The sequence below is a fragment of the Ranitomeya variabilis genome, chromosome 4, assembly GCF_051348905.1.
Source record: "Ranitomeya variabilis isolate aRanVar5 chromosome 4, aRanVar5.hap1, whole genome shotgun sequence".
Classification (NCBI taxonomy): Eukaryota; Metazoa; Chordata; class Amphibia; order Anura; family Dendrobatidae; genus Ranitomeya; species Ranitomeya variabilis.
Genome location: NC_135235.1, coordinates 644,875,070 through 644,888,716, shown reverse-complemented (window position 1 = coordinate 644,888,716; position 13,647 = coordinate 644,875,070).

Genomic DNA, 13,647 nt, shown 5'->3' with positions numbered 1-13,647 from the left:
CCGGTGTGTATCCCTCTGCCGCCGGGAAAGAGGTCCTGTAGCCCTAACCGTAATTCTCACGCAACATTGCTGTAAAGTGAGAGCCTGAACTCAGGTAACCTCAGTGATGCACTGCAGGAGCCATTGTCTCCTGTCAGTTCATCACGGGGAGGCCCTATAAAGCAGTGTCCACCTGATGTCACTGTTCTATAGGGGAGATCGTCGTGGGGCACTCGTCATTAATTGGACTGCGTCAGCAGGGAGTATGCGATTGGTTTATTTTTTTACTTTTTATTATAGGAGACCGAGGGCGTCGCTTGGATCTGGGCGTGCAATAAAAATATGAAAACCGTATTGCGTTTTATTTCATTAAAATACTTTAGTCTTATGTGTGTGTGTGTGTGGTTTTTTTTTAACACTTTCCTACTATAGGATGCGACCCCTGTGGACAATCAGTGGCTGCTTCACTGTCTTCGCCTTAGGAAAAATGGCTTACATTTGTTATTTTTTTTAAAAATGCAGCAACACTCACTTCCTACAGATATAAGAGGTTGCTTAGAAGGAGGGGAGAGTGATGCGGCCACTGATTGACCACAGGGTACAGACACCGCGCCGACACCATTGGAACGTGCAGGCACTGGAGTTGTTAGAATAGTGGACAAACCCTTCAAAATTCCATATGCATGCATATATCACTCTGCATCAATATATTAACCCCTTACTGACCTCAGACGTACTATACTGTCCGAGGTCAGCTCCCCTGCTTTGATGCAGGGCTCCGTGGTGAGCCCGCATCAAAGCCGGGACATGTCAGCTGTTTTGAACAGCTGACATGTGCCCGCAATAGGCGCGGGCAGAATCGCGATCTGCCCGCGCCTATTAACTAGTTAAATGCCGCTGTCAAACGCAGACAGCGGCATTTAACTACCGCATCCGGCCGGGCGGCTGGATATGACATCATCGCTTTCCCCCGTCACATGATCGGGGGTCGGCGATGCATCAGGAAGGTAACCATAGAAGTCCTTGAGACCTCTATGGTTACTGATCCTCGGTAGCTGTGAGTGCCACCCTGTGGTCGGCGCTCACAGCACACCTGCAATTCTGCTGTGTAGCAGCAATCTTATGATCGCTGCTGCATAGCAGAGCCGATCACGTTGTGCCTGCTTCTAGCCTCCCATGGAGGCTATTGAAGCATGGTAAAAGTGAAAAAAAAAATGTGAAAAAAATAAAAAAAACATAAAAGTTTAAATCACCCCCCTTTCGCCCCAATCAAAATAAATCAATAAAAAAAAAACAAACCTACACATATTTGGTATCGCCGCGTTCAGAATCGCCCGATCTATCAATAAAAAAAAGCATTAACCTGATCGCTAAATGGCGTAACGAGAAAAAAAATAGAAACGCCAGAATTACGTTTTTTTGGTCGCCGCGACATTGCAAATGCAATAACGGGCGATCAAAAGAACGTATCTGCACCGAAATGGTATCATTAAAAATGCCAGCTCGGCACACAAAAAATAAGCCCTCAACCGACCCCGGATCATGAAAAATGGAGACGCTACGGGTATCGGAAAATGGCGCAATTTTTTTTTTTTTCCTTTAGCAAAGTTTGGAATTTTTTTTCACCACTTAGGTAAAAAATAACCTGTTAGGTGTCTATGAACTCGTACTGACCTAGAGAATCATAATGGTAGGTCAGTTTTAGCATTTAGTGAACCTAGCAAAATAGCCAAGCAAAAAACAAGTGTGGGATTGCACTTTTTTTGCAATTTCACCGCACTTGGAATTTTTTTCCCGTTTTCTAGTACACGATATGGTAAAACCAATGATGTCGTTCAAAAGTACAACTCGTCCCGCAAAAAGTAAGCCCTCACATGGCCAAATTGACGGAAAAATAAAAAAGTTATGGCTCTGGGAAGGAGGGGAGTGAAAAACAAAAACGAAAAATCCCAAGGTCATGAAGGGGTTAAAGTGTATGTATATTAATAATTTGTTTTCATACATACACATAGAAGTATATATTTGTGTGACAGCACATTGGTGCAATCTGCAGCTAAGAGGCCAAGGGGCCATTTCTACCTCCAGAGCAGGTGGAATCGTGACTTATGATGAGCTATTGTACTGCAAATGGCCCATATATTGTTTCTGAAACAGGGGCCTCTCCTGTATATGAGCATTAATGGTGTAAAATTAGAACACACAAACTGTAGACATGCACACAAGTATATGTAGATGGACATATATACCCACACATGTACTGTGTATTTACATATCTAAGACATATGTGCACTCTTTATATCATATATGTATACTAAACTACTGTATATATACTATGAAATAGATGATAAAGAGAAAAAGCTAAAAGCTTGATCACCATGGTTGTGCAGTCCTTGGTGCCGCTTTTGAGCTTGTGACCCCGATGTGACCTCTCCTCATCAGCCTAGGTGCTTGCAATGTGTTAAGAATGGATGCTTCACATTGAAGATAGAGGGAGGGGTTGGCGTGTATTTTGGAGTGGGTGTGCTAGGTGCTGGCTTACAGGCCAGTGCAATGCATCATGGAACTTGTAGTATTATAGCACAGTAAGTCAGGATAAGTCAAGTGATGGACTCAGTCCACGTGTCCTTAAAGTGTGTGCAGACCAGCTCTGTACTGTCTTTACACTCCTATTTAATGGAAGTCTGCAAACACAGAGGGTACCTGTGTTATGGAAAACTTCCTGTCTGGTACCGGTACCCAAGACTTCTTCCTCCTTCTTCTTTCTCCTGCAACCCTAAATGACTATCGTCCTGTAGCCTTAACATCTCACGCTATGAAGGCCTTGGAAAGATTAGTGCTTGCTCACTTAAGACCAAGGGTCAATGCTTTTATCGATCCCCTTCAGTTTGCTTACCGACATAGATTGGGGGTGGATGATGCTATTCTTTCTCTGTTACATAGTGTACATTCATTTCTGGAGATTGACGGAACCATGGTGCGAGCGATGTTCTTCGATTTCTCGAGTGCATTTAACTCCCTGCAGCCACTTTTACTACACAAAAAGATGACTGATATGAAGGCTGAGGAGGGGATGAGAAACTGGATAACTGACTACCTATCAGATCGGCCACAGTTTGTACAGATGGGAGCAGATGTGTCAAGCAGATTATTGAGCAGTGTAGGTGCCCCCCAGGGAACGGTGCTTGCGCCCTTTCTTTTCACACTGTATACTTCAAACTTTCAGTATAAATCTGATCTTTGCCACCTTCAAAAATTTTCGGATGACTCCGTGGTTGTGGGATGTATTAGGGGAGATCAGGGGGATGAGGAATACAGAAGGGTGGTGTCGAATTTCGTGGATTGGTGCAATGGTAACTATCTACAACTAAATGTTAAGAAAACGAAGGAGTTGGTGGCCAACTATAGCAGGATAAAGATGGAATGCTTAACGATCACTATTGCTGGTCAGGAGGTAGAGCAGGTGGAGAGTTATAAATATTTGGCGGTCCATTTGGATAGCAAACTGGACTGGAGATGCCACTCAGAGTTTGTCTACAAGAAGGGGATGAGCAGATTGTATTTCCTAAGGAAACTGAGGTCTTTTAATGTGTGCAGCAAAATGTTAGAATTGTTCTACTAGTCTGTAGTGGCAAGTGCCATCTTTTTTGCAATCATATGCTGGGGTAGTAGTGAGCGGGCCTCTGAGGGGTCGCCATGATGTTTTTTAATTATTTAAATAATTTAATAAAACGGCATGGGGTCCCCACATTTTTGACAACCAGCCAAGCTAAAGCTGACAGCTGGGGGTAAGTATTCTCCATCTAGTAAAGGGTCGTGGATATTGCCCCCAGCCTAAAAATAGCACCCAGCAGATGCCCCATCTATTAGATCTGCCAATTCTTGCACTTTGCCTGCCTCTTCCCACTTGCCCTGTGGTGGTGACTAGCGGGGTTCATATTTGTGGGATTGAAGTCACCTTTGTATTGTCCAGTGACATCAAGCTCACGGCTTAGTAGGGGCGTGGGGACTCCCTCTATTCTTGATAACCAGCCTTGCTGAAGCTGATAGCTGAGGGTTGCAGCCCGCAGCTGTCAGTTTTGCCTGGCTGGTTATCAGAAATACAGGGGAACCCCATGTCTTTTTTATTAATTTACAGCGCAGGTGGTGGCTGATGAATACTCCCATCAGTCACCGTCTGCTTTCGCTGTTAACAGTTGAATATAATACTACAACTCTCAACATTATCCTCTGCTAGTGCTGATCGCAGGCAGGGGACAATGTCAGCTGTCTTCTTGAGCACCCAGTGCCAGGAAACAGCACAAACAGTACCGATGATTCTCAGGCGCCAATACGTGTTACATTGATGACACAGATGTCATCAGTGTGCACATGTGCGGGACATTGTGAGGCATGTGCTGCTACTAGAAACACTGATGCTTGAAAGAGCCTTTAGTGAACTCTGTCATTTACCGAACTTTATCCAACTTTTGCAGATTTTTAGGAACAAATTTGGAGAACACTAATCTGAACATGCTGCATTCGGGCCGAATTTCAGATTGGCAAATGTTCTCCGAACAAGTTCTCTCATCCCTACTTATGGTCTTAAGAAGTGAAACCTCTCGTCGATGCTGCACGGCCGCAGGAAATCCTTTCATCTCCAATTTTATACAAAAGATCCTTTTATTAATAATAATAAAAATAATAATAATTTTATTTATATAGCGCCAACATATTCCGCAGCGCTTTACATTATAGAGGGGACTTGTACAGACAATAGACATTACAGCATAACAATAAACAGTGCAAAACAGATACCAAGAGGAATGAGGGCCCTGCTCGAAAGCTTACAATATATGAGGAAAAAAGGGAGACACGAAAGGTGGATGGTAACAATTGCTTTCGTTGTTTGGACCAGACATAGTGTAAGAATCGGGTGTTCGTGTAAAGCTGCGTGAACCGATTAACAGCCTAAATATGTAACTGTACAGACAGAGGGCTATTAAATGCATAAAGCATAAGAGATCATGATGCGAGTAACCTGATTATGGTTTAAGATTTTTGAATGGGCCACACAGGGATAGTTATATTAATGCGTTGAGGCGGTAGGCCAGTCTGAACAAATGCATTTTTAGGGCACACTTAAAACTGTGGGGATTGGGGATTAATCGTATTAACATGGGTAGTGCATTCCTGAGAATTGGCGCAGCACGTGAAAATTCTTGGAGACGGGAGTGGGAGGTTCTGATTATTGAGGATGTTAACCTCAGGTCATTAGCAGAAAGGAGAGCGCGAGTAGGGTGGTAGGCTGAGACAAGGGAGGAGATGTAGGGTGGTGCTGAGCCATGGAGTGCTTTGTGGATGAGGGTAATAAGTTTGTACTGGATGGGTAACCAGTGTAATGACTGGCACAAGGTAGAGGCATTGGTGTAATGGTTGGTGAGGAATATGATCCTGGGTGCAGCATTCAGGACAGATTGGAGTGGGGAGAGTTTGGTATAAGGGAGGCCGATTAGTAGAGAGTTACAATAGTCCAAATTAGAATGAATAAGAGAAACAGTAAGAGTTTTTGCAAAGTCAAAAGGAAGAAAAGGGCAAATTCTAGAATTGTTTTTGAGATGCAGATAAGAAGAGCAAGCCAGTGATCAGATGTGGGGGGTGAATGAAAGCTCGGAATCAAGTATGACCCCAAGGCAGCGGGCATGTTGCTTGGGAGAAATGGTGGAACCACACACGGAGATGGCAATGTCAGGCAAAGTTAGGTTAGTAGAGGGAGTAAACATGAGTTCAGTTTTTGACAGGTCCAGTTTCAGATAGATGGAGGACATGATGTTAGAGACAGCGGTAAGACAATCACTGGTGTTTTCTAAAAAGGCAGGCGTGATATCAGGAGAAGAAGTGTATAATTGGGTATCATCAGCATAGAGATGGTACTGGAACCCAAATCTACTGATTGTTTGTCCAATAGGGGCAGTATACAAAGAGATGAGGAGGGGGCCTAGGACTGATCCTTGAGGAACCCCGACAGTAAGGGGAAGATAAGAGGAGGAGGAACCAGCAAAAGATACAGTGAAAGAGCAGGCAGAGAGATAGAAGGAGAACCAGGAGAGAACGGTGTCCTTGAGGCCAATGGAGTATAGCATAGTGAGGAGGAGCTGAAGATCCACAGAATCGAATGCTGCAGAGAGATCCAAGAGAATTAGCATGGAGTAGTGACCATTAGATTTAGCTGTTAGTAGATCATTAGAGACTTTAGTGAGGGCGGTTTCAGTAGAGTGTAAAGAGCGGAAACCAGATTGAAGAGGGTCGAGAAGAGAGCTATCTGAGAGATAGTGGATAAGACGTGAGTGGACCAGGCATTCAAGGCGTTTGGAGATGAAGGGAAGATTAGAGACAGGTCTATAATTAGTTGCACAGTTTTGGTCGAGGGATGGTTTTTTAAGTAATGGATGTATGGTGGCATGCTTAAATGAGGAGGGAAAGATACCGGAAGAGAGAGAAAGGTTGAATATTTTTGTTAGGTGAGAGGTAACAGCAGGGGAAAGGGACTGTAGGAGATGTGATGGAATTGGGTCACTGGTGCAAGTGGTCGGGCAAGAAGATGCAAGGAGCCTGATTACTTCTTCTGTAACTGGTTCAAAGTCAGAGAGTGAACTAGATGCAGTGGAAGAGGGAGGACAGTGCATGGTATGAGGGAATTGGGAGATAATTTCCTGTCGGATGTGGTCAATTTTTTCTTTGAAGTAGATGGCCAGATCGTCAGCGTGGAAATCCGTGGTTGGGGCCTGCACTCTTGGGTTGAGTAGGGAATGAAAAGTGTCAAAGACGTTTAGGATTATTGGACAGTGAGGTGATGATGGTGTTGAAATAGCTTTGTTTGGAAAGGTGAAGGGCAGAGTTGTATGTTTTGCGAACTACCACAGTATCCCATCCTCCTTCAAGAATTGGACCCGCTCTCTGGGCTGTAGACTGAGACTGCAGAGAAGACATCTTTCAATCACTTACATCTTGTCCCAGGTGCTCTCCATAAAGAAGCCAAAGCCCCTTCCAAGGTCAAAGTAGACCACAAGTCCCTGAGTCATCTGCTGTGTAAAATCTTCTCTAGCAGGGTTACCCAGCTGGGCCTGGATACACCTCTCTCCTGTTCTTGGCCCATTCTACACCTGCGAAGCAATCCACCCAGGTGACAAGGGATGTGAGTAGTGGAGCGTCGGGTGGTTTCGTCAAACTCAATTTGACAGGTGGACACGCCCCTATCAAGCTGTATCAAAGTGTGTAACCCCTCCCCCCTGACAGCTGGCCTCCTTGTCTTCTAACAGCAGCTGTGTGGCAGCTCCCCCTCCCTTTTTATATAGTTTAATTTGTTAATACAGGGAATATTATCTCCGTAATTGTTTTATATTAGAGTTTTATATTTATATGGGTATTTATAATGCGCGCATTATGTATGCGGGCATGTTACAACATGAATATTATCCCCGGGGCATGTTACAACATGCCCCTGGGCATGTTACAACATGAGTGTTACCCCCGTAATTGATTTATATTAGAGTTTTATATTTATAGGTGCTTTATAATGGGCGCATTATGTGTGCGACCATATTACAACAATCGCAGGTATGAATCGTGGTGTTTTATACGTTTATAAAAAAGCAAAAGTCGGGGTATTGTAAAAGTAACCGTTGATTAGATGTCTATGTAACACACTATCATCACTTTCTGAACACTTGTTAAAACTCAGAAACTCTGGCTCGAATGTATGTCATGCAGACACACACCTGTTTTTTTTTTTTTTTTTCTGACTGGAGCCCCTGCAGCCTGTACACAGTACACTTCTTTCAAAATAAATATCAATACTGCAACGCACAAAATAAATAACACGTTGGTTATACAGCAACAAACGCCTTACAAAATAATGTGATTATTTATCCACTATAAGTCGTGGTTCATTATCACTGAACACATTCTAACTGCAGAAACACTGGCTGTCTAGTTAATGGCCACACAACTGCTTGCATTTAAGTATGGAATACTGTCTCCTACTTAATTACCCTAACAGCTGGGATCCCTGTGCTTGGAAAATGACTGGATCACTGTGCTTGGAAAATGACCGCGTATGATTCAAACCTGTGTTTGTGGGGCTCCCCGCAGCTGTTTCTCAGGTACCCCAAATAACGGGGCGCAAGCAGAGGCTGGCTAAAAATAGTTTACTGTGTGAAATAAAGCATGGTAGATATCCCACTAGCCGAGAAAACACAGAATTTGCTAGCAGCTGTCACACAAAGCATCTGTCACCTTGAACGTCCTCTAAGAATTTAAACAACTAGTTAGATCAGTGAAGACAAGTGCAGTTTTGATTAAATTGATAATTGCAATTAGAACGCGGTAAATTTGAAAATGTTGACGAAATAATCGTGAGTGAAGACAAGTGCAGTTGGCCACTGCACATTTAGAGTGAAACAGCATATTTTTTCAGCTTATAACGCAGTTTCTCATTTTCATGAGTTTTAAGAGGTCGTGTTATGTGTGATACGGGGGCTACATGCTCGTGTGGTTAATAGATAAAATACAGATATGATATGCCAATTCACCAACAGTGACCGGCTTACACATAACTCGACAATAATCAAGGGTAGATATACAATACAAGGCAATAGACTTTATTAAAGTATGTATCAGACAGGCGTGATATTTACTAAGGCAGCTGAAATGAATTTGCCTCTGTAATCAGAGCAGTGTATTTTATACACAGTGTTCACATATAGTGAATAGTGCTTCTATATGTATTTGTGCTGAGAGTGCATTCTGCAACCAGAGCAATACTGCTAGCTATCAGTGTGAAACTTTCAGACAAGTACAGTATATTCTGGACATATTATGTATAATTATTAGTTAATTGTTCACTAAAACGGTCATTTCTGACAGAACAATGTCAAATTTTGACAAAGACAATTCAATAATATAAAAATTCTTACAGAATATAAAAAGCAAAAACATTAAATATGTATGTACACATGCATGATTTAGCTTAAAAGACATATTATGTATAATTATTAGTTAATTTTTCACTAAAATGACACAAAATTGTGTTTTATAATACACCATGCTGTTTATTCATTATATGTTGTATTAAATAGAGTCTAACTATCACATTACATGTCTTGCTGTACCAGTATGTATCAGACTGCAATGGCACATCACACTGCTTGCTGTAGTGAATAGAGCTTCTATATGCAATTGTGCTGAGAGTGCAATCTGTTATCAGTGCAATACTGCTAACTATCAGTGTGAAACTTTCAGAGGACTGTGTTATGTGTGATAACTTACCGAAGCGGTAAAAGCAAAACACAGATGTAGAAGTGCAAAAATGACAGTCACTGTATGAGTTTTAATAGACTTTAATAAAGTATGTATCAGACAGGCGTGATATTTACTAAGGCAGCTGAAATGAATTTGCCTCTGTAATCAGAGCAGTGTATTTTATACACAGTGTTCACATATAGTGAATAGTGCTTCTATATGTATTTGTGCTGAGAGGGCATTCTGCAACCAGAGCGATACTGCTAGCTATCACTGTGAAACTTTCAGACAAGCACAGTATATTCTGGACATATTATGTATAATTATTAGCTAATTTTTCACTAAAATTATAATCTCTGCCCGAACAGCGGATTAAACTTGAAAATTTTGACAAAAACTATCCTATATTAATGTGCGTATTTTTATTACACTCACCCCAGGTCATATTATGTATAATTATTAGTTAATTGTTCACTAAAATGATAATTTCTGCCCGAACAGCGGGTTAAACTTGAAAATTTTGACAAAAGCTATCCTATATTATGGCTCGTATTTTTATTACACTCATCCCCAAATGAGCCATTGCTAATTTGATGACACAATTTTTAGCATTTCAACACTATACATTAACTAAATGCTAGAGCTTATGTTACAGTATTTTATCTGTTTATTTTATAGCATTTTATCTGTTTATTTTATAGCATATTAGATTTTCACATTATTTGTAGCTGTTTGTGCGGCTGCCTCTGTAAGCCGCATTTTTCTGCCGACAGGCCATAAAGATGTGACCGTAGCCGCAGCTCGCTGAGCGTTACCACCGGACTCACTTCTCTTTGGAGGCTTCTGAATGTACACTATTCCCACCCACGGACAGTTTTCATTTAAAAATATGAATATTATTGAATATAATGTATTACCTATGTTACAGTATTTTATTTTCCCGGTGTTACATTTGTTTTGCTGTCTGTTTTACCACTTCAATGCTATACATTAACTAAATGCTAGAGTTTCTGTAACAGAAACTAGGGACCAGTGTTTTGACAGGGTATAAAGCGGTTGTTTTATACATGACAGGTATATGAATATAAAAAGTAAAAATCATCACATGTACAATTAACATACACCATTACACTTCTTATAAAATAGAGTATATTATGTATATTCTGTGTTTCTGCCCGATTATTTGATTATTTGATTTATACCTCACTGTATGGGATTATTATGTATAGATATGAATATTACTGAATAGCCTCATATCTCCCCGGCCGTAATAGGCTCTAATGCTATAACATCCCACCTCTGCTTGCTGTCTCAGATCTCAACCACAGTAATAGAGTCTGGTGGTATAACCGGCCACCTCAGTTTCTGTAGGGGGAGCGGGGTGTGTTTCTACAGTATTATTCTGTTGTGAGCTTGAAGTCTGGGCACTATAACTGCTAACAGCTGCTAAGATTTTCTGTGGTGCAGATACAAGCACTCAACTTGCTAGCAGCTGTTAAAATGTATCTGTACTGACCACTAACTAGATGTCAGGTTGTGTGATATAGTTTAATTTGTTAATACAGTGAATATTATCCCAGTAATTGTTTTATATTAGATGTTTATATGATATATTAAGATTAGTCTTGCTTGACAAGCCAGTGTTCTGACATTTTCATAAACCTATAGCCCCAATAATATTTATTTGGACTGCAGATAATTAATTAAAAGCGCATAAAGCGTGTTAAATAGACAGTACACCAAAATCACAGCGAATCAAAATGTATTAAATTGATTACTGATACGCTTCCAACAAATTGATAATAATATCAAAAGTGTACCAACAATATTTATTCTCTTTTATTGACATCGGATATCGTAGCGCCTGTGCCGTCTATTTGCACACAATCATTTTGAAACCGTGTTTTGCTGACCTTAAACATTTTGTATAACAGATGTGTTTCTCCGGATTTTTCTAGCGCAGCTCGCTGAGCGTTACCACTGCACTCACCTCTCTTTGCTGTTTCTGAATGTACACTATTCTTACCCATAGACAGCTTTCCTTTAAAAAATACGAATATTATTGAATATAATGTTTTACATATGTCACAGTATTTTATTTTCCTGGTGTTACTTTAATAATAATAATGATGATAATAATAATAATAATAATCATACACCGCAAAATTGTGTCAATATTGAACGACTATGAAATTTTCCATAAAAATCTTCTTGGTTAGCCCAAGACACGTAAGAAACAAATGCAGGACTTTTACAACCGCCACAGACACGTATATTATTCCATCATTCTTTAATTCAACATTATTTTATCACACATTAATTTCACAGATGTCTGTGCCATCTATTTGCACACAACCATTTTGAAGCCGTGTTTTGCAGACCTTAAACATTTGTATAACAGCTGTGTTTCTCATGATTTTTCTAGCGCAGCTCGCTGAGCGTTACCACTGCACTCATTTCTCTTTGCTGCTTCTGAATGTACACTATTCCCAACCATGGACAGTTTTCCTTTAAAAAATATGCGTATTATTGAATATAATGTTTTACATATGTTACAGTATTTTATTTTATTAATAGTTACTTTTAACTATTCTTTTAGAGTGCCTAGTAGATTTATATTCTTTGCCTGATATATTTCTACACAAAGCTTCAAACTATTTTGTAATTTATAATGTATCACAGTAGTTTCATATGAAGTTACATCTTAGGCCCCATTCAGACTATTGTAATATCTGTAGCTTAAAATAGAGCCAAATAGCTACTTTCAAATCCGGACATACACCACTGATTTTAATGGGGTCTAAGGGGGTTCTATCATGGTTTCCACATAATAGTTATGGAAAGAATAATGCTACAGAATTGGCCGCTCCGGTTATAAAACAAAAATGATGAAAATTATCCATGATGTTAATGTGAAAAAGGCTTATGCCGTGGGTTTATGGATCTCTACAATAAACACCATGTGTAGAAATTTGGCTCTAGAACTTGTTGGATTAGTGAATATAATAACGTTTGTCATATTTTATAACATGCAGCTAATGATTCCTGCTTTCAACTTGTATGTAACTGGATTAAAATAAAGAATAATGACCTAGCTGATTTGGGTGATATTGTAAAACCATTTATTGTTTCTACTACTTGGCAATTGTTACATTCAGTTATTTTTATTTATTTATTTATTTTTATTTTTATTTATTTATTTATTTATTTTTCCATGGAATTTGTTAGTCATTACAATTATTTTTGCTCCCAAGATAGGCTATTAGAGCCACCAAGCTACATAAGTGTGCAGGCTCCTGAATATTACAATTACAAAACATTCAAAGTTTGTTTCTCCACTTTTTGCAGATAATAAATCTTAATTTCTTTATAATCTGACTTTTAGTTATAGTTTGTCGCCGTTCTTTGGCGTTCTATGTATACCGTAAATTTTGCTTCCTTTCAGTGAATAATATAAGACAGATTATTTTTATTCAAAAAACATCTAACTTATGTATACTTTTAAAGCTTTGTTACATTTCTAACCGGTCTTCACCATGCTGTGTAACATAAATACATGCGGCCTTGTAGTGATTTAATATAGTGCACCAAACATGATATGGTTTTTGGTTTCTCTGAACTGACGCAAACAAAACATATAAGGTAGTACGGCACAAGACGTGAGACACAACACATGCAACACACACAACAAACACACACAACAAACACACACAACACATACAGCAAACACACACAACATACAGAACACACACAACACATACAACACAAACAACAAACATACACACACACACAACATACAGAACACACACAACACATGCAACACACACACACACACACAACAAACACACACAACACATACAACACACACAACAAACATACACACACACAACATACAGAACACATGCAACACACACAACAAACACACACAACAAACACACACAACACATACAGCAAACACACACAACATACAGAACACACACAACACATACAACACAAACAACAAACATACACACACACAACATACAGAACACACACAACACATGCAACACACACACACACACCACAAACACACACAACACATACAACACACACAACAAACATACACACACACAACATACAGAACACATGCAACACACACAACAAACACACACAACAAACACACACAACACATACAGCAAACACACACAACATACAGAACACACACAACACATACAACACAAACAACAAACATACACACACAACATACAGAACACACACAACACATGCAACACACACACACACACCACAAACACACACAACACATACAACACACACAACAAACATACACACACACAACATACAGAACACACACAACACATACAGCAAACACACACAACATACAGAACACACACA